We start from the raw sequence: 18,499 nt of genomic DNA, 5'->3' as shown, positions 1-18,499 counted from the left end.
TACATTCTTCTGATAAGACTAAGAAAATGAAATGCACATGAGCCAAGTTTTCAGTAAGTATCTAATTTCAACCTTTATACTAGAGGTTATTCCAGTCAGCACTGTAGTGTGGCACATTTCTACCCATAATTCTCCTAAAAGCTCCTCTGTGCTTCATTCTTCTTTTAATTTTTGCCAATTTGATTGTTTTTTGGCTTCTTTGTAGGTGGTTTATCTATTTTGTGTTTTCATGCCTGCTAAGAAAGTCTGTCAACTAGAGGGCTGTTCATTTATATGGAGTTGTATTTTTGTGTTCTGATTTGGACAATGTAATTCAATTCTGAATACAAAGCTCATATTCTCTGCAGGTAAAATAATATCAGTTTCTTTTTCATCCTTACAACAATACAATGATGATGTGTTGCAGCTAAGAGATGACTTAGGCACATGGCTTTGTCTATCTTAGGCTCATCCATACTGTGCTTCAGAACAGTGGTAGAAAAGTCAGCACCCTTCCCATGGCCTCCTCAACCCTGGCAATGGCACAGTCACTTCCATTGGTGAGACAGTCACATAACATCATTAGATGATTTCTGGTTGGACAATCACTGTCCAGACATGGCATGAGGATGAACAGCCATCTCTGCCTCTCCTTTGCCAAAAGAGATAGATAGATAGATAGATAGATAGATAGATAGATAGATAGATAGATAATAGATTTTACTTTCATTTATTGATTTTGTGTTTTGTATTTTGAAACAAGGTCTCATATATTCCAGGCTAACCTGGAACTTGCTATGTAGCTGAGATTGGCCTTGAGCTCCTGGCTTTTCTACATCTAATACCCAAGTGTCATGATTACAGATGTGCACCAGCACACAGGTGTTTTGTGATTACAGGTGCTCACCAGCACAGCTGGACCTCTCTTTTTCTCTCCTACCTAAGAAGTTACTCTTAAAATTATGCAAATAATGTTGCAAATTTCTTCTGGAATTAACTTCTTTCTTTCTTTCTTTCTTCCTTTCTTCCTTCCTTCCTTCCTTCCTTCCTTCCTTCCTTCCTTCCTTCCTTCCTTCCTTTCTTCCTTCCTTCCTTCCTTCTTTTTTATTTATTATTATTTTTTTAACTGAACTACCCCAGCCCCCAGGGCTGGTCATCTGAGGATTTATTGGCATAAACGCAACCATATAAAAACATAAGTTATGAAAAACACAGTCACAACGTATCCTTCCATCCCCCAAGCCCAGCCCTCAAGCCCCCTTCTGCATATCCGATAGTCTGTGGAACAAGAGAGCTCACACAGCTGATCCGTGAATTCCAGGTTGATGGTAAAGTCCAAGTAACAATTGTTTTTGGCATTGGGTCTCATTACAATGGTGCCAAAGATCTCCTCGCCAGTCTTCACTGTTAGATAGTCCTCCATGAAGAACACAGTCTACTTCCAATGTGTGTACAGGGACTCAAGACTGGTGGAGAAGCCAGTCCCCTTGTGGCTTCTGGTGAACTCGATGTGTTGAAGTAGGCCACCAGTACATGCATGTAGTCATTCCTCTTCACTTGCAGGCAGAAGGGGGAGGTGAAGGTCAGGTCCTCCACCTTGACTGTGTAGATGTCCACTGCCTTTATGAGGCAGGCATTGGTGACCAGCTGCTTTGGGTCCACCATGTCTACCAGGGGCTCCTTGATGGCCACGTCTTTAATGCAGGACATATCAAAGCTATATACGTTCTCCCACCAGTGGATTTTGTAGTCTTTATACTGTCGGTCCTCAATGTCTGTCACATACAGGGTGGCCCAGTCTGGGAAGATGAGGCCATCGGGTGCCAGCCACTTGTCATGAACGTGCAGTATGGTGTTAAGCATGGACTCAGAAGAGGCTGTAATTCATCCATCCACTCGCTGATGATGTCCACTTTTTCCACGGGCAGCTCTACCTACTCCACCTTGCCCTTGATGATGATTGCCACATGGTCTAAATTGTTGGCTTTGACAATCTTTACAGCATAATCAGAGATACTGGAACACTCAATCCCAATAAACTTACGACCCCTGCTTTGGCAGCCAAATTGCAAAGGATGCCAGTGCCTGAGCCCACATCCAGCACCACCTGGTCTTTGAAGAGATCCTGGTTGTGAAACATGGAGTTGCAGTACGTGAGGCTGTGTACCTCGTCCTTCAGCATCTACTCGTGGATGCCAAAGTGGGCATAGGAGTCAAAGTAGTAGTGTTTGGATGTCATGTCCTCAGTGTTAGGCTTCTCACTACTTTCTGCTTGGCCACAGGAAACCTCCATGATGCAGTTCGAGTGGACTTGACTGGCACCATCTTCACCTGAGTCCTCTGGCCTCCAAGACCCTCCCTTTCTGGAATTTCTATTATTTAACTTTCTACACCTTAATCAACCTGAATTTTGTTTTTGATGTTATGCCGATTAAATTCTAGGATTGTTTTCCTCTACTTGGACAGTTCCTGGACATGACTGCTTATTAAGCAAGCTACCTTTTCTGAGCTGATTTGCAAGGCCACTGTTTATATGTTGTCTGTAGGTTTCCAGATATTCATGAATCTAGTTTAAACTCCATTTTCACCCATTGATTTTTTTTTTAAAACATTTACTTTTCTATATAAGTTATACAATGTTACTTATATTCAGCTCTAAGAGCATAGACCATTTTTCAATTCACTCGTGATTTTTGATATTAAGTATATTTAACAGTTATAGTCATAAGTATGATGAACATTTTGATAAATTTCTTTCTTACTATATGTTACATTTTTCATATATCAATGAAGTTGACATTTTAGACATTTTTCTTAATTTATTCATTCCATGTGTGGATGTGTGAATGCACATGGGGAGGCAAGAGGACAACTTGAAGAAACAATATTTATTTTATTTATTGTGAGGAGCCGCCCTCACATTTGCCATTATAAGATGGCACTGACAGCTGTGTTCTAAGTGGTAAACATAGTCTGCACACATGCAGGGGCAGTTTTCCCACCATGTGTTCTGCCTTTCCCGTGATGACAACTGGGCCGATGGGCTGCAGCCAATCAGGGAGTAATACGTCCTAGGTGGAGGATAATTCTCCTTAAAAAGGGATGGGGTTTCGCCATTTCCTGCCTTGCTTCTTACACTCTTGCTCCTGAAGATGTAAGCAATAAAGTTTTGCCGCAGAAGATTCTGGTTTGCTGTGTTCTTCCTGGCCGGGCGTGAGAACGCGTTATTAAGAATTGGTGCTGAGACCCGGGACGGGACGAGAAGACCTGGGACGAGAAATTCCGGGACGAGAAATTCCGGGACGAGAAATTCCGGGACGAGAAATTCCGGGACGAGAAATTCCGGGACGAGAAAAAATCCGGGAAGAAAAAACCCGGGAGGAAACTCGGGACGGGAGTTTCACCTGCGCAAGGAAGATCCCTCATTCCAGAACCAGAACTGCGGGTCGCGGTAATAAAGGTTCCCGTAAAGCAGACTGTTAAGAAGGATTCAACTGTATGAATTCAGAACTTTTCAGCTGGGGAACGAGAGTACCAGTGAGTACAGCTTTACGAGGTAAGTCTGATCTTGAACTTTCTAAGGAAATTCAAGACAGTCTATCAGAAGTAAAGTGGAATATGTTTGGCCTTGAATTTTTTCTAGTGTTAGAAGCCCTTTTGTTCCTTTTCACATGTTATCAAGTGGTTAAGGCAGGGCGAATTCTAGACGAAATTAAAGTCAATCTATCAGAAGTAAAGCGGGGAGAGAGAGTAGGAGCAAAGAGGAAACATGGTGCACAAAATAAGTATACAGGCCTTTCCAAGGGTCTTGAACCCGAGGAAAAGTTAAGGTCAGGTAGGAATACCTGGAGAGAGATTAGAAGGAAAAGAGGGAAAAGGGAAAAGAAGAAAGATCAATTAGCGGAGGTCTCTAGGAGAAGGAGCCTGTGCTCATCGCTGGATGGGCTCGGGGAGCTAGTTCTTAGTAGCTCTGAATCAGATAAAAAATTTAGCTTCTCTGAAGAAACAGACTTGGAGGAGGAAACAGCTCGTTATGAGAGAGAAAAGTGCCAGCCAGATAAAATGCGAGCTAATCGGTCAAGGAAAAAGCCAAAAGCGGCTGGCAAAGGCCAGCTTGCTGCTTGGCCTCTTGGCAGTCGGCTTCAAGGTCATAGTGCACCTCCACCCTATGCTGAGCCCCCGCCCTGCGTAGTGCATCAGCCCTGCGCAGAGAGGCAATGGACAGAGAGGCAATGCACAGACTCGTTCATTCCAAAGGAGGAACAAAGGAAAATACAACAGGCATTTCCGGTCTTTGAAGGAGCCGAGGGTGGGCGTGTCCACGCTCCGGTAGCGTATATACAGATTAAAGAGCTTGCCGAGTCGGTCCGTAACTATGGAGTCAGTGCTAATTTCACTATAGCACAAGTGGAAAGGCTTGCGAATCACGCTATGACTCCTGGTGATTGGCAGACGGTAGTAAAAGCTGTAGCCCCCAGTATGGGAATGTATCTTGAGTGGAAAGCCTTGTGGCAGGACTCCTGCCAGACGCAGGCAAGGGCCAATGCCACCATGGAAGGGGATCAGAGAACGTGGACTTTTGAATTACTTACAGGTCAGGGACAACACGCTGCTAACCAGACAAATTATCATTGGGGAGCATATGCTCAGATCTCAGCTGCTGCTGTTAAGGCATGGAAAGCACTACCTAAGAAGGGAGAGGCAAGTGGGCAGTTGACCAAGATTACTCAAGGTGCACAAGAGTCCTTCTCAGATTTTGTGGCCAGAATGACAGAGGCAGCAGGGCGTATTTTTGGAGATTCAGAGCAAGCCGCCCCTCTGGTAGAACAGCTCATTTATGAGCAAGCCACACAGGAGTGCCGAGCAGCCATAGCCCCAAGAAAGAACAAAGGTTTACAAGACTGGCTCAGGGTTTGTCGGGAGCTTGGGGGACCTCTCACCAATGCAGGTTTAGCGGCTGCCATCCTTCAATCCCAAAAATGCTCCATGGGCAGAAATGATCGGAGGACATGTTTTAACTGCAGGAAGCCTGGGCATCTTAAGAAAGATTGCAGAGCTCCAGATAAACAGGGGGGGACTCTCACTCTTTGCTCTAAGTGTGGCAAGGGTTATCATAGAGCTGACCAGTGTCGCTCTGTGAGGGATATAAAGGGCAGAGTCCTTCCCCCACCTGATAGTCAATCAGCTTATGTGCCAAAAAACGGGTCATCGGGCCCTCGGTCCCAGGGCCCTCAAAGATATGGGAACCGGTTTGTCAGGACCCAGGAAGCAGTCAGAGAGGCGACCCAGGAAGACCCACAAGGGTGGACCTGCGTGCCGCCTCCGACTTCCTATTAATGCCTCAAATGAGTATTCAGCCGGTGCCAGTGGAGCCTATACCATCCTTGCCCCCTGGAACCATGGGCCTTATTCTCGGCCGGGGTTCACTCACCTTGCAGGGCTTAGTAGTCCACCCTGGAGTTATGGATTGTCAACATTCCCCTGAAATACAGGTCCTGTGCTCAAGCCCCAAGGGCGTTTTTTCTATTAGCAAAGGAGATAGGATGGCTCAGCTGCTGCTCCTCCCTGATAATACCAGGGAGAAATTTGCAGGACCTGAGATAAAGAAAATGGGCTCCTCCAGAAATGATTCTGCCTATTTGGTTGTAAGGAAAAGGGTTAGGACGTCAAGAGCAAGGAAGGACAGAGCCCATATCACCTAATATCTAATGATTGGGCAGTTTTAGTTACCTCCTTTTCAGGACAAATAGATAACCATTATCCAAAACATCCACTTTTACAGTTTGTCCAAAATCAATCTGTTGTGTTTCCACAAATAACAGTAAGAAACCCACTTAAAAATGGGATTGTGGTATATACTGATGGATCAAAAACTGGTATAGGTGCCTATGTGGCTAATGGTAAAGTGGTATCCAAACAATATAATGAAAATTCACCTCAAGTGGTAGAATGTTTAGTGGTTTTAGAAGTTTTAAAAACCTTTTTAGAACCCCTTAATATTGTGTCAGATTCCTGTTATGTGGTCAATGCAGTAAATCTTTTAGAAGTGGCTGGGATGTGAATAAAAGTTTCCGGGATTGTGCGTTACTTCCATTCAGTATGAGAAATTTACTAGGGCAGCTAATTTGTTAAAAGGTCTTTCTCAGTATATGTTACAGAATTGGACGGCTGAATTTGAACAGACCCTTCGGGAATTGAGACTTGCCATCATTCAGGTCAACTCCAAGCGCTTGGACCTGTCCCTGATCAAAGGATTACCCAATTGGATCTCCTCAGCATTTTCCTTCTTTAAAGAATGGGTGGGGGTGAGATTATTTGGAGATACACTTCGCTGTGGATTAGTGTTGCTTCTTTGGTTGGTCTGTAAGCTTAAGGCCCAAACTAGGAGAGACAAGGTGGTTATTGCCCAGGCGCTTGCAGGACTAGAACATGGTGCTTCCCCTGATATATAGTTATCTATGCTTAAGCAATAGGTCGCTGGCCACTCAGCTCTTAAACCCCACGAGGCTAGTCTCATTGCACGGGATAGAGTGAGTGTGCTTCAGCAGCCCGAGAGAGTTGCACGGCTAAGCACTGCAGTAGAAGGGCTCTGCGGCATATATGAGCCTATTCTAGGGAGACATGTCATCTTTCAAGAAGGTTGAGTGTTCAAGTGTCCTTCCCCCAGGAAAAACAACACGGGACCAGACCAGGACCCCTCTGGGTGATGAGCCTGGGAGGAGGTTATGTGTACGGCTCCTTTACCTGCACACTGGGGATTTGACCTCTATCTCCACTCTCATTAATATGGGTGGCCTATTGCTCTTATTAAAAGAAAAGGGGGATCTGTGAGGAGCCGCCCTCACATTTGCCATTATAAGATGGCACTGACAGCTGTGTTCTAAGTGGTAAACATAGTCTGCACACATGCAGGGGCAGTTTTCCCACCATGTGTTCTGCCTTTCCCGTGATGACAACTGGGCCGATGGGCTGCAGCCAATCAGGGAGTAATACGTCCTAGGTGGAGGATAATTCTCCTTAAAAAGGGATGGGGTTTCGCCATTTCCTGCCTTGCTTCTTACACTCTTGCTCCTGAAGATGTAAGCAATAAAGTTTTGCCGCAGAAGATTCTGGTTTGCTGTGTTCTTCCTGGCCGGGCGTGAGAACGCGTTATTAAGAATTTATAAGTTTTCATCCATCTAACTGTCTTATAACATTCTATAATTGTCACATAATAGCATGTTCTGCTTCTCTGGATGTGTGATAAAGCCTCTGAAATTAGATACAGTTGTTCCTTCTGCTCCAGAGCTAAAGCTAGTTAAACTTAAATCCTTTCAGAATGTTCCCTCTTACAGTACAATGGCCAGAAAATAAATCTCTAAACAGAATTGGTACAGCTTCTGAGGAATGAAGGGTTTCACAGAAAAAGGTTTATTATAGTTGATGTTTTATTGCTGTGGAGAGACATTATGACTAAGGCAATTCTTATTTATATAAAAAGAAATTAACAAGGGCTTGCTTAAAGTTTCAGAGGGTTAGTTCACAATCATCAAGGTGGGGTACAGACATGCATGGTACTGGAGCAGTAGTTGAGAGATTTACAATCTGACCTTCAAACAGCAAGGGGAGAGAGAGAGAGAGAGAGAGAGAGAGAGAGAGAGAGAGAGAGAGAAAGAGAAAGAGAGAGACTGGACCTGTAGTTGGGCTTTTAAAGCCTCAAATCCCACACCCAGTGACCTAATTCTTTTCAAAATTAAGTATGCAAATACATGACTCTATGGGGGTATTCTCATTCAAACCACCTCTTTCCACTCACTGGTCTCCATATGCTTATAGCTATATCATAATAAAAAACTGCATTTAGTTCAACTCCAAAAGTCCCATAGTCTTCTATGGTCTCAACATTTTTTTAAAAGTCCCAAGTCTCTTCTGAGTCTTAAGGTAATGTCTTAACTGTAACCCCTTGCAAATCAAAATAAGAAAGCATATCACACATTTCCAACATAATTGGCACAGAATATACATCACTGTAGCTGGACTTTTAGCAACTTTGTAGGATTTTTTTCTTTTACCCTTCTGCACCCCTCTTCTTCCACTATTTCAGCCTCACAACACTAGGTGGGAGATAAAAAAGGATAGAGAAGAAGGTGGTAATGTTATCATTAGGCTACTTCCTGCTGATTTTGAACATGGAGTTCCTTGGGTCAAGCTTGATCTTCGCAGTTAGGGGATCTAATTTCTTCTTTTGATTTCTTCACATGACTACTTGACAAACTGCAACCAACTGTGACCAACAGCATTCAACCACCAACAGGCCAAACGGCCTTTTCTATCAGGGCTCTAGTCTTTAAACATTGTCTGAAAAGTCCCTAGAATTCCAAATTCACACACTTGCAGAAACTATCTGCAGGTAGAAAAACCATACCCTGCTAGAGCATGAGGCAAATCATAGTCAGCTGCTGTGGACAACCTGAAGCAGCCCCATATCCCACATCAGGGATTAAAACAAAAATATATTCTCATAATATTTCTGTGGCTTTTATTTTAAAGAAACCAAAATTCTCACTATACATTGCTATTCGAAAAGGGAGGGAAGGTGCATAATAAAGAAATACTGAATAATACAAGACTGAAAACCTGCTGGGCATAGTCTAAACTCTGCATCTCCATGTCTGATGTCTCCCACTCCTTTTAGCTTTGTTGACTACAACCCACTTCTTTCTTTGGGGCTGGTTCCATACCCTGTTAGCAGATCTCCTTGTCAGATATCCCACAACTCTGGCATTTCTTATATCTTAGGGTCTACAACACAATTCAGGCTTCATCTTCATAGCTTCATGCAATGGCCTCTCCAGGCCTCCATGCGAAGACACTTAAAATTCTTTTTTTTTTTTTTTTTTTTTTTTTTTTGGTTTTTCGAGACAGGGTTTCTCTGTGTAGCCCTGGCTATCCTGGAACTCACTTTGTAGACCAGGCTGGACTCGAACTCAGAAATCCGCCTGCCTCTGCCTCCCAAGTGCTGGGATTAAAGGCATGTGCCACCACGCCCAGCTGCAAAGGCACTTAAATGTTTTCCTTAACTGTAGAGGAAGATTCCATAACCCTTTCCTGTATATGTTGACTTTAAAGCCAGAGCCATATGACAGAAGCTTACAAGTTTTTCTGCTCTATGGGGCTGGAATCCCGGTCCTTCATTGAATTACATTTGCATAAGCTTTCTGGTGAGATGATATCCTTTACTGCCTAAGCTTTTTTTAAAATATCCTTTTACAGTTGGAAGCTTAACTGGGTGGGGGTATGAAGACACCACTGCCTTTATTCCATTTAGCTTTTCTTTTCATTCATACCTTTTCTTAAGCTTTCTATCTCCTTGAACACAGGACTAGACTCCAACAATGCATTTACTGGTGTTTCTTTTCTCCTCAAACTGTATATTTTGTACTTTTCTTTGTTTAGATTGCTCCTTTTCAATTGTAAATCTGTATAAGAATGATAACTAGTAACTACATAATACAGTCAATACTAGACTGTCTTGAAACCGCTTTGATAATGCCATTATCCAAAAACTCTTCAATTTAGCTCCTGGCAAATTTTTAGGACAAGTGTAAAAAGCAGCCAGCCATGTTCTTGGCCAAAATTCCACAAGAATGGCCTAAACCACTTGCTAATATTCTTTCCCTCTGAAACCTCTAATCTACTGTTTTTAAAACCACTGTCTTCCATGTTCCTACTAGGTTGGCCCAGTACACCTTGCTTAAAGCATTTGACTGCTTTTTTCCGGGCAGGGGTGTCTTTGTGACCTTCACAGGCAGCGTGAGAAACCAGAGAAGGCAGTTTAACACAACACAACTCAGTAGCCAGCATTGGTTTAAACTCTGAGAGTCTGACCCTGGATTGTTTTATTTAAACACAGCACAATCTGATGAAAACTAATCTTACAATGATTAACTCCATCCTAAATGTACAAAGTTTACATATTTCATAAAGTACATATGTCACCTTTCATAAAAATAGGCTCTACAGAACAGACTAACTGAGAAAAACAAGGTTTTGAGAAGGCCCAGAAGAGGGTCTGCTGCCAAAAAAGTCTTTGGCCATACATATTGTACAAAGGCTGCCAGGCAAACAGCACATCCTCTCTAGCTTTCTGGAAGGAACGCAGGTTTTGTATTCCTTCCCTTGAAGGAACAACCCTGCCTGCTTTACATTCTAGGTTTCTTTAGTGCATGTCTGAGAGTACAAAGACATCCATATTCCCTAAATCTTTTATAATACAAGTCCAAAGCCTTTCACATGTCACCAACAAACAGCACACAGTCAGGCCTGTTACAGCAATATGCTCCTTCATGGTACCAACTGCTGTCTTTGTTACTGTTCTGTTGCTGTGAAGAGACACCATGACTAATATAACTTGAAAAAGAAAGTATTTAATTGAGAGCTTGATTACAGTTTCAGATTGTTATTCAGTGATCATCATGGCAGGGAGCAGACATGCATGGTGCTAGAGCAAAAGCTGAGAGCTTTGCATCCTGATCTGCAGGCATAAGGCAGAGGAGAGGGTGGGGAGAGGGAGGGAGAGAAAGAGAGAGAGGGAGAGAGCACAAGAGCACCTTGTGTGGGCATTTTTAAAACCTCAAAGTTCCTTCCTAGTGACACATCTTGTAATCCTTTCCAGACAGTTCATTAACTGGGGACTAAGCATGTAAATAAGTATATTCTTATTTAAACTACCACAGGGTTCTCAGCATAAGAGAGTAAAGAAAAACAGACTATTTAAGAAAGTTTGTCACTATCAATTTTTTTTATTAGGTTCAACTTTACTTCAAAAGTGAAAGCAAGGCGGGCTGGTGAGATGGCTCAGTGGGTAAGAGCACCCGACTGCTCTTCTGAAGGTCCGAAGTTCAAATCCCAGCAACCACATGGTGGCTCACAACCACCCGTAATGAGACCTGATGCCCTCTTCTGGAGTGTCTGAAGACAACTACAGTGTGCTTAGATATAATAAATAAATAAATCTTAAAAAAAAAAAGTGAAAGCAAAATAAAGACACTTTCAGGCAATCAGAAGCCAGAGTCGGAGCAGTAGGAGATATTGGTGATAGATAGTCAATGCTAACTGAACAGTGCTTCTTCTTCAGGATACAGAGAAACAGTAGCACACAGTGTCAGTTTCTTTCCCTGCTGCTGCAATAAAGTATCATGAGACAAAAGCATCTTAAGAGAGAAAGAATTTATTCCAGGGTGCAGTCCATCTTGGTGAAGAGCTTGGTGAAGGTGTTGGTAGCTTGAAGCATCTGATCATACTTCATCCACCACTGGAAAGCAGAGAGAATGACTTCAATTCTGGTGCTAAACCTTCCCATCTGTCCTGCCCTTAGGAAAGTATTTCCATCACTATAATCCCTTACAAGAGAGCCCAGAGACTTATCTCTCAGACCATTCCAGATTCTGTCAAGGTGGCAATCAACACTAACAACCACGACAGACAGAAACCTGGAACTACAGGAAATGATGAGCAGCAATAGAAATGGTAACTGTTGACAAGTCTTTTCCTCTTACTCTGTAAGTATGCATGATCGCTAGTAAAACAAACATATTTTCACCAGACATGTTGATGTACATCTGTAATCCTAGCACTTGGAAGGTAGAAGCAGAAGGAATACAAAGCCAGCCTCTGACTACATAGTGAATTCAAGGCCAGTCTGGGGTGGTACATGAGTCTCCCGTCTCAGAAAGAAAACAGAAACATTGTAATTTGAGGTGTGTAATAGACATGATTCTCACATATGACAACAGAGCACATGGGTGAGACCAGGATATGGACAAGAGACTCTTTAATTTGTAAACTGGTACAATATTGACTTTAACAAAAATATAGGCATACCAAGTTTCACAGTGGCATCCTGAAAACAACTTCCAGAATGTAAATAAGAAATATTGGCTTTGAGCTTGACATTGAACAGCTCCGTTGAGATACAGCAGTGTTGGTCTTGATCATATGACTCTCTTCATCAGTGGAATCCCCAGAAAAGCTACTGTCATTTCCCATGTTTCTATACATCACCGTGGGAAGTTCTGCCCTTCCATGTGAGAATAACCTGTCCAACTGCCTTGGCCACAGGAAGCTTCCTGCTTTAGAACCCTGAAAGTTTATGGCTACTTGTGCAATATATTAGCAAGAGTTAGTTAATACGTTAGGATTGGAAAATGGGCCTAAGAGTGGTATGAAATGTAGGGAGATCCAGCACCTGACACACAGCTCTCTGGATCAGTCTGGCCAGGCTCAACAGCTCATGCTGTGACCACTCAGAAGATGGAGGCAGGAAGAGCAGAAGTTCGAAGTCATCCTTAAGCTAGCCTGCAAGCTCAATGCCAACCTGAGCTCATGAAACCTTGTCTCAAAAAGGAAAAAAAAATCAAGTAAAAATTTCCGCCCTTCCGGCTGGCCCACTGCAGCACCGGGCTCCCTGGCCCTGGGGAGTTTCCGGACACCCGCAAGAACCCACACAGGATCTGTCACGGGATCCTAAGACCTCTGGTGATTGGAACACGGTGCCTGCTCCAATCCAATTGCACCGGACCTGAGACTGCATTAATTAAGGAAGCAGATAACTCAAGTCCCTTCCAGTCCACTGCAGCACCGGGGTCTCTGGCCCGGGGAGTCTCTGGACACCCGCAAGCACCCATACAGGATCTGCCATGGGATTCTAAGTCCTCTGGTGAGTGGAACACAACTTCTGCCAGGAGGCAGGTTCAAACACCAGATATCTGGGCACCTTCCCTGCAAGAGGAGAGCTTGCCTGCAGAGAGTACTCTTACCACTGAAACTAAGGATAGAGCTAGTCTCCCAGGTCTGCTGATAGAGGCTAACATAATCACCTGAGGAACAAGCTCTAACCAGAGAAAACTATAACAACTAGCTCCAGAGAATACCAGATGGCAAAAGGCAAACGTAAGAATCCTACTAACAGAAATCAAGGCTGCTCACCATCATCAGAACGCAGCACACCCATGCCACCTAGTCCTGGGCACCCCAACACAACCGAAAAGCTAGACCCGGATTTAAAAGCATATTTCATGATGATAGTAGAGAACATCAAGAAAGGACTTTAATAACTCACTTAAAGAAATACAAGAGAACACTGCTAAAGAGTTACAAGTCCTTAAAGAAAAACAGGAAAACACAACCAAACAGGTAGAAGTCCTTATAGAAAAACAGGAAAACACATCCAAACAGGTAATGGAAATGAACAAAACCATACTAGACCTAAAAAGGGAAGTAGACACAATAAAGAAAACCCAAAGTGAGGCAACGCTGGAGATAGAAACCCTAGGAAAGAAATCTGGAACCACAGACGCGAGCATCAGCAACAGAATACAAGAGATGGACGAAAGAATCTCAGGTGCAGAAGATTCCATAGAGAACATCGGCACAACAATCAAAGATAATACAAAACGCAAAAAGATCCTAACTCAAAATATTCAGGAAATCCAGGACACAATGAGAAGACCAAACATACGGATAATAGGAGTTGATGAGAATGAAGATTTTCAACTTAAAGGGCCAGCAAATATCTTCAACAAAATTATAGAATAAAACTTCCCAAACCTAAAGAATGACATGCCCATGAACATACAAGAAGCCTACAGAACTCCAAATAGACTGGACCAGAAAAGAAATTCCTCCAGACACATAATAATCAGAACAACAAATGCACTAAATAAAGAGAGAATATTAAAAGCATTAAGGGAGAAAGGTCAAGTAACATATAAAGGCAGGCCTATCAGAATTACACCAGACTTTTCACCAGAGACTATGAAAGCCAGAAGATCCTGGACAGATGTTATACAGACACTAAGAGAACACAAATCCCAGCCCAGGCTACTATACCCGGCCAAACTCTCAATTACCATAGATGGAGAAACCAAAGTATTCCACGACAAAACCAAATTCACACATTATCTTTCCACGAATCCAGCCCTTCAAAGGATAATAACAGAAAAAAACCAATACAAGGACGGAAATCATGTCCTAGAACAAGCAAGAAAGTAATCCCTCAAGAAACCAAAAAGAAGGGCTGGAGAGACGGCTCAGCGGTTAAGAGCACTGACTGCTCTTCAGAAGGTCCTGAGTTCAAATCCCAGCAACCACATGGTGGCTCACAACCATCCGTAATAAGATCTGGTGCTCTCTTCCAGAGTGTCTGAAGACAGCTACAGTGTACTTACTAAATAAATATTAAAAAAAAAAAAGAAACCAAAAAGAAGACAGCCACAACAACAGATTGCCAACTCTAACAACAAAAATAAAAGGAAGCAACAATTACTTTTCCTTAATATCTCTTAATATCAATGGACTCAATTCCCCAATAAAAAGACATAGACTAACAGACTGGCTACACAAACAGGACCCAACATTTTGCTGCTTACAGGAAACCCATATTAGGGAAAAAGACAGACACTACCTCAGAGTGAAAGGCTGGAAAACAATTTTCCAAGCAAATGTTCTGAAGAAACAAGCTGGAGTAGCCATTCTAATATCGAATAAAATCGACCTCCAACCCAAAGTTATCAAAAAAGACAAGGAGGGACACTTCATACTCATCAAAGGTAAAATCCTCCAGGAGGAACTCTCATTTCTGAATATCTATGCTCCAATGCAAGGGCAGCCACATTCATTAAAGACACTTTAGTAAAGCTCAAAGCACACATTGCACCTCACACAATAATAGTGGGAGACTTCAACACACCACTTTCATCAATGGACAGATCGTGGAAACAGAAACTAAACAGGGACACAGTGAAACTAACAGAAGTTATGAAACAAATGGATCTGACAGATATCTACAGAACATTTTATCCTAAAACAAAAGGATATACCTTCTCAGCACCTCACAGTACCTTCTCCAAAATTGACCATACAATTGGTCACAAAACAGGCCTCAACAGATACAAAAATATTGAACTTTTTCCATGTATCCTATCAGACCACCATGGCCTAAGGCTGACCTTCAATAACAACATAAATAATGGAAAACCAACATTCACATGGAAACTGAACAACACTCTTCTCAATGATATCTTGGTCAAGGAAGGAATAAAGAAAGAAATTTAAAACTTTTTAGAGTTTAATGAAAATGAAGCCACAACATACCCAAACCTATGGGATAAAATGAAAGCATTTCTAAGAGGGAAACTCATAGCTCTGACTGCCTCCAAGAAGAAACAGGAGAGAGCACACACTAACAGCTTGACAACACATCTAAAAGCTCTAGAAAAAAAGGAAGAAAATTCACCCAAGAGGAGTAGATGGCAGGAAATAATCAAACTCAGGGGTGAAATCAACCAAGTGGAAACAAGAAGAACTATTCAAAGAGTTAACCAAAGGAGGAGTTGGTTCTTTGAGAAAGTCAACAAGATAGATAAACCCTTAGCTAGACTCACTAGAGGGCACAGGGACAACATCCTAATTAACAAAATCAGAAATGAAAAGGGAGACATAACAACAGATCCTGAAGAAACCCAAAACACCATCAGATCCTTCTACAAAAGGATATACTCAACAAAACTGGAAAACCTGGATGAAATGAACAAATTTCTAGACAGATACCAGGTACCAAAGTTAAATCAGGATCAAGTTAACGATCTAAACAGTCCCATATCCCCCAAAGAAATAGAAGCAGTCATTAATAGTCTCCCAGCCAAAAAAAAGCCCAGGTCCAGTCGGGTTTAGTGCAGAGTTCTATCAGACCTTCAAAAAAGATCTATTTCCAGTTATACACAAACTATTTCACAAAATACAAATAGAAGGTACTCTACCCAACTCATTTTATGAAGCCACAATTACTCTGATACTAAACCACAGAAAGATCCAACAAAGATAGAAAACTTCAGACCAATTTCTCTTATGAATATCGAGGCAAAAATACTCAATAAAATTCTCGCTAACCAAATCCAAGAACACATTAAAGCAATCATCCATCCTGACCAAGTAGGTTTTATTCCAGGGATGCAGGGATGGTTTAATATACGAAAATCCATCAATGTAATCCATTATATAAACAAACTCAAAGACAAAAACCATATGATCATCTCGTTAGATGCAGAAAAAGCATTTGAGAAGATCCAACACCCATTCATGATAAAAGTCTTGGAAAGATAAGGAATTCAAGGCCCATACCTAAACATGATAAAAGCAATCTACAGCAAACCAGTAGCCAACATCAAACTAAATGGTGAGAAGCTGGAAGCAATCCTACTAAAATCAGGGACTGCCCACTTTCTCCCTACCTCTTCAACATAGTACTTGAAGTATTAGCCAGAGCAATTCGACAACAAAAGAAGATCAAGGGGATACAAATTGGAAAAGAGGAAGTCAAAATATCACTTTTTGCAGATGATATGATAGTATATATAAGTGACCCTAAAAATTCCACCAGAGAACTCCTAAACCTGATAAACAGCTTCGGTGAAGTAGCTGGATATAAAATTAACTCAAACAAGTAATGGCCTTTCTCTACACAAAGAATAAGCAGGCTGAGAAAGATATTAGGGAAACAACACCCTTCTCAATAGTCACAAATAATATAAAATATCTTGGCGTGACTCTAATTAAGGAAGTGAAAGATCTGTATGATAAAACCTTCAAGTCTCTGAAGAAAGAAATTAAAGAAGATCTCAGAAGATGGAAAGATCTCCCATGCTCATGTATTGGCAGGATCAACATTGTAAAAATGGCTATCTTGCCAAAAGCAATCTACAGATTCAATGCAATCCCCATCAAAATTCCAACTCAATTCTTCAACGAATTAGAAGGAGCAATTTGCAAATTCATCTGGAATAACAAAAAACCTAGGATAGCAAAAACTTTTCTCAAGGATAAAAGAACCTCTGGTGGAATCACCATGCCTGACCTAAAGCTGTACTACAGAGCAATTGTGATAAAAACTGCATGGTACTGGTATACTGACAGACAAGTAGACCAATGGAATAGAATTGAAGACCCAGAAATGAACCCACAAACCTATGGTCACTTGATCTTTGACAAGAGATCTAAAACCATCCAGTGGAAGAAAGACAGCATTTTCAACAAATGATGCTGGCACAACTGGTTGTTATCATGTAGAAGAATGCGAATTGATCCATTCCTATCTCCTTGTACTAAGGTCAAATCTAAGTGGATTAAGGAACTCCACATAAAACCAGAGACACTGAAACTTATAGAGGAGAAAGTGGGGAAAAGCCTGGAAGATATGGGTACAGGGGAAAAATTCCTGAATAGAACAGCAATGGCTTGTGCTGTAAAATTGAGGATTGACAAATGGGACCTCATGAAACTGCAAAGCTTCTGCAAGGCAAAAGACACAGTCAATAAGACAAAAAGGCCACCAACAGATTGGGAAAGGATCTTTACCTAACTTAAATCAGATAGGGGACTAATATCCAATATATATATAAAGAACTCAAGTGGGTGTACTCCAGAAAATCAAATAACCCCATTAAAAGATGGGGCTCAGAGCTGAACAAAGAATTCTCACCCGAGGAATACCAAATGGCTGAGAAGCACCTGAAAAAATGTTCAACATCCTTAATTATCAGAGAAATGCAAATCAAAACAACCCTGAGATTACATCTCACACCAGTCAGAATGGCTAAGATGAAAAATTCAGGTGACAGCAGATGCTGGCGAGGATGTGGAGAAAGAGGAACACCCCTCCATTGTTGGTGGGATTGCAAGCTTGTACAACCACTCTGGAAATCAGTCTGGCGGTTTCTCAGAAAATTGGACATAGTACTCCCGGAGGATCCAGCAATACCTCTCCTGGGCATATATCCAGAAGATGTCCCAACCGGTAAGAAGGACACATGCTTCACTATGTTCATAGCAGCCTTATTTATAATAGCCAGAAGCTGGAAAGAACCCAGATGCCCCTCAACAGAGGAATGGATACAAAAAATGTGGTACATTTATACAATGGAGTACTACTCAGCTATTAAAAAGAATGAATTTATGAAATTCCTAGGCAAATGGTTGGACCTAGAGGGCATCATCCTGAGTGAGGTAACACAATCACAAAAGAACTCAAATGATATTTACTCACTGATAAGTGGATATTAGCCCAGATATTTAGTATAGCGAGATATAAGGTACAATTTGCAAAACACATGAAACTGAAGAAGAACAAAGACCAAAGTGTGGACACTTTGCCCCTTCTTAGAATTGGAAACAATCACCCATAGAAGGAGTTACAGAGACAAAGTTTGGAGCTAAGACAAAAGGATGGACCATCTAGAGACTGCCATATCCAGGGATGCATCCCATAATTAGCCTCCAAACGATGACACCATTGCATACACTAGCAAGCATTTGCTGCAAGGACCGTGATATAGCTGTCTCTTGTGAGACTAGGCCGGGGCCTAGCAAACACAGAAGTGGATGCTCACAGTCAGCTATTGGATGGATCACAGGGCCCCCAATGGAGGAGCTAGAGAAAGTATCCAAGGAGCTAAAGAGATCTGCAACCCTGTAGGTGCAACATTAT

General features: G+C 42.0%; 1 long non-coding RNA gene and 1 pseudogene across 1 annotated transcript in view; both read right to left on the bottom strand.

Moving 5' to 3' along the window:
* Gm7411 (predicted gene 7411) lies at positions 1,247 to 2,242 on the bottom strand (annotated as a pseudogene).
* Positions 9,184 to 18,499, bottom strand: part of Gm52359 — a 34,328-nt gene continuing 25,012 nt past the window's right edge. Inside the window, exon 3 of the long non-coding RNA XR_003952666.1 lies at positions 9,184 to 11,272. This is a non-coding gene — a long non-coding RNA (predicted gene, 52359). The remainder of the gene's footprint in view (positions 11,273 to 18,499) is intronic.

The sequence above is a fragment of the Mus musculus genome, chromosome 18, assembly GCF_000001635.26.
Source record: "Mus musculus strain C57BL/6J chromosome 18, GRCm38.p6 C57BL/6J".
NCBI classification, from domain to species: domain Eukaryota; kingdom Metazoa; phylum Chordata; class Mammalia; order Rodentia; family Muridae; genus Mus; species Mus musculus.
This window is presented reverse-complemented; position numbering and strand designations above follow the sequence as displayed.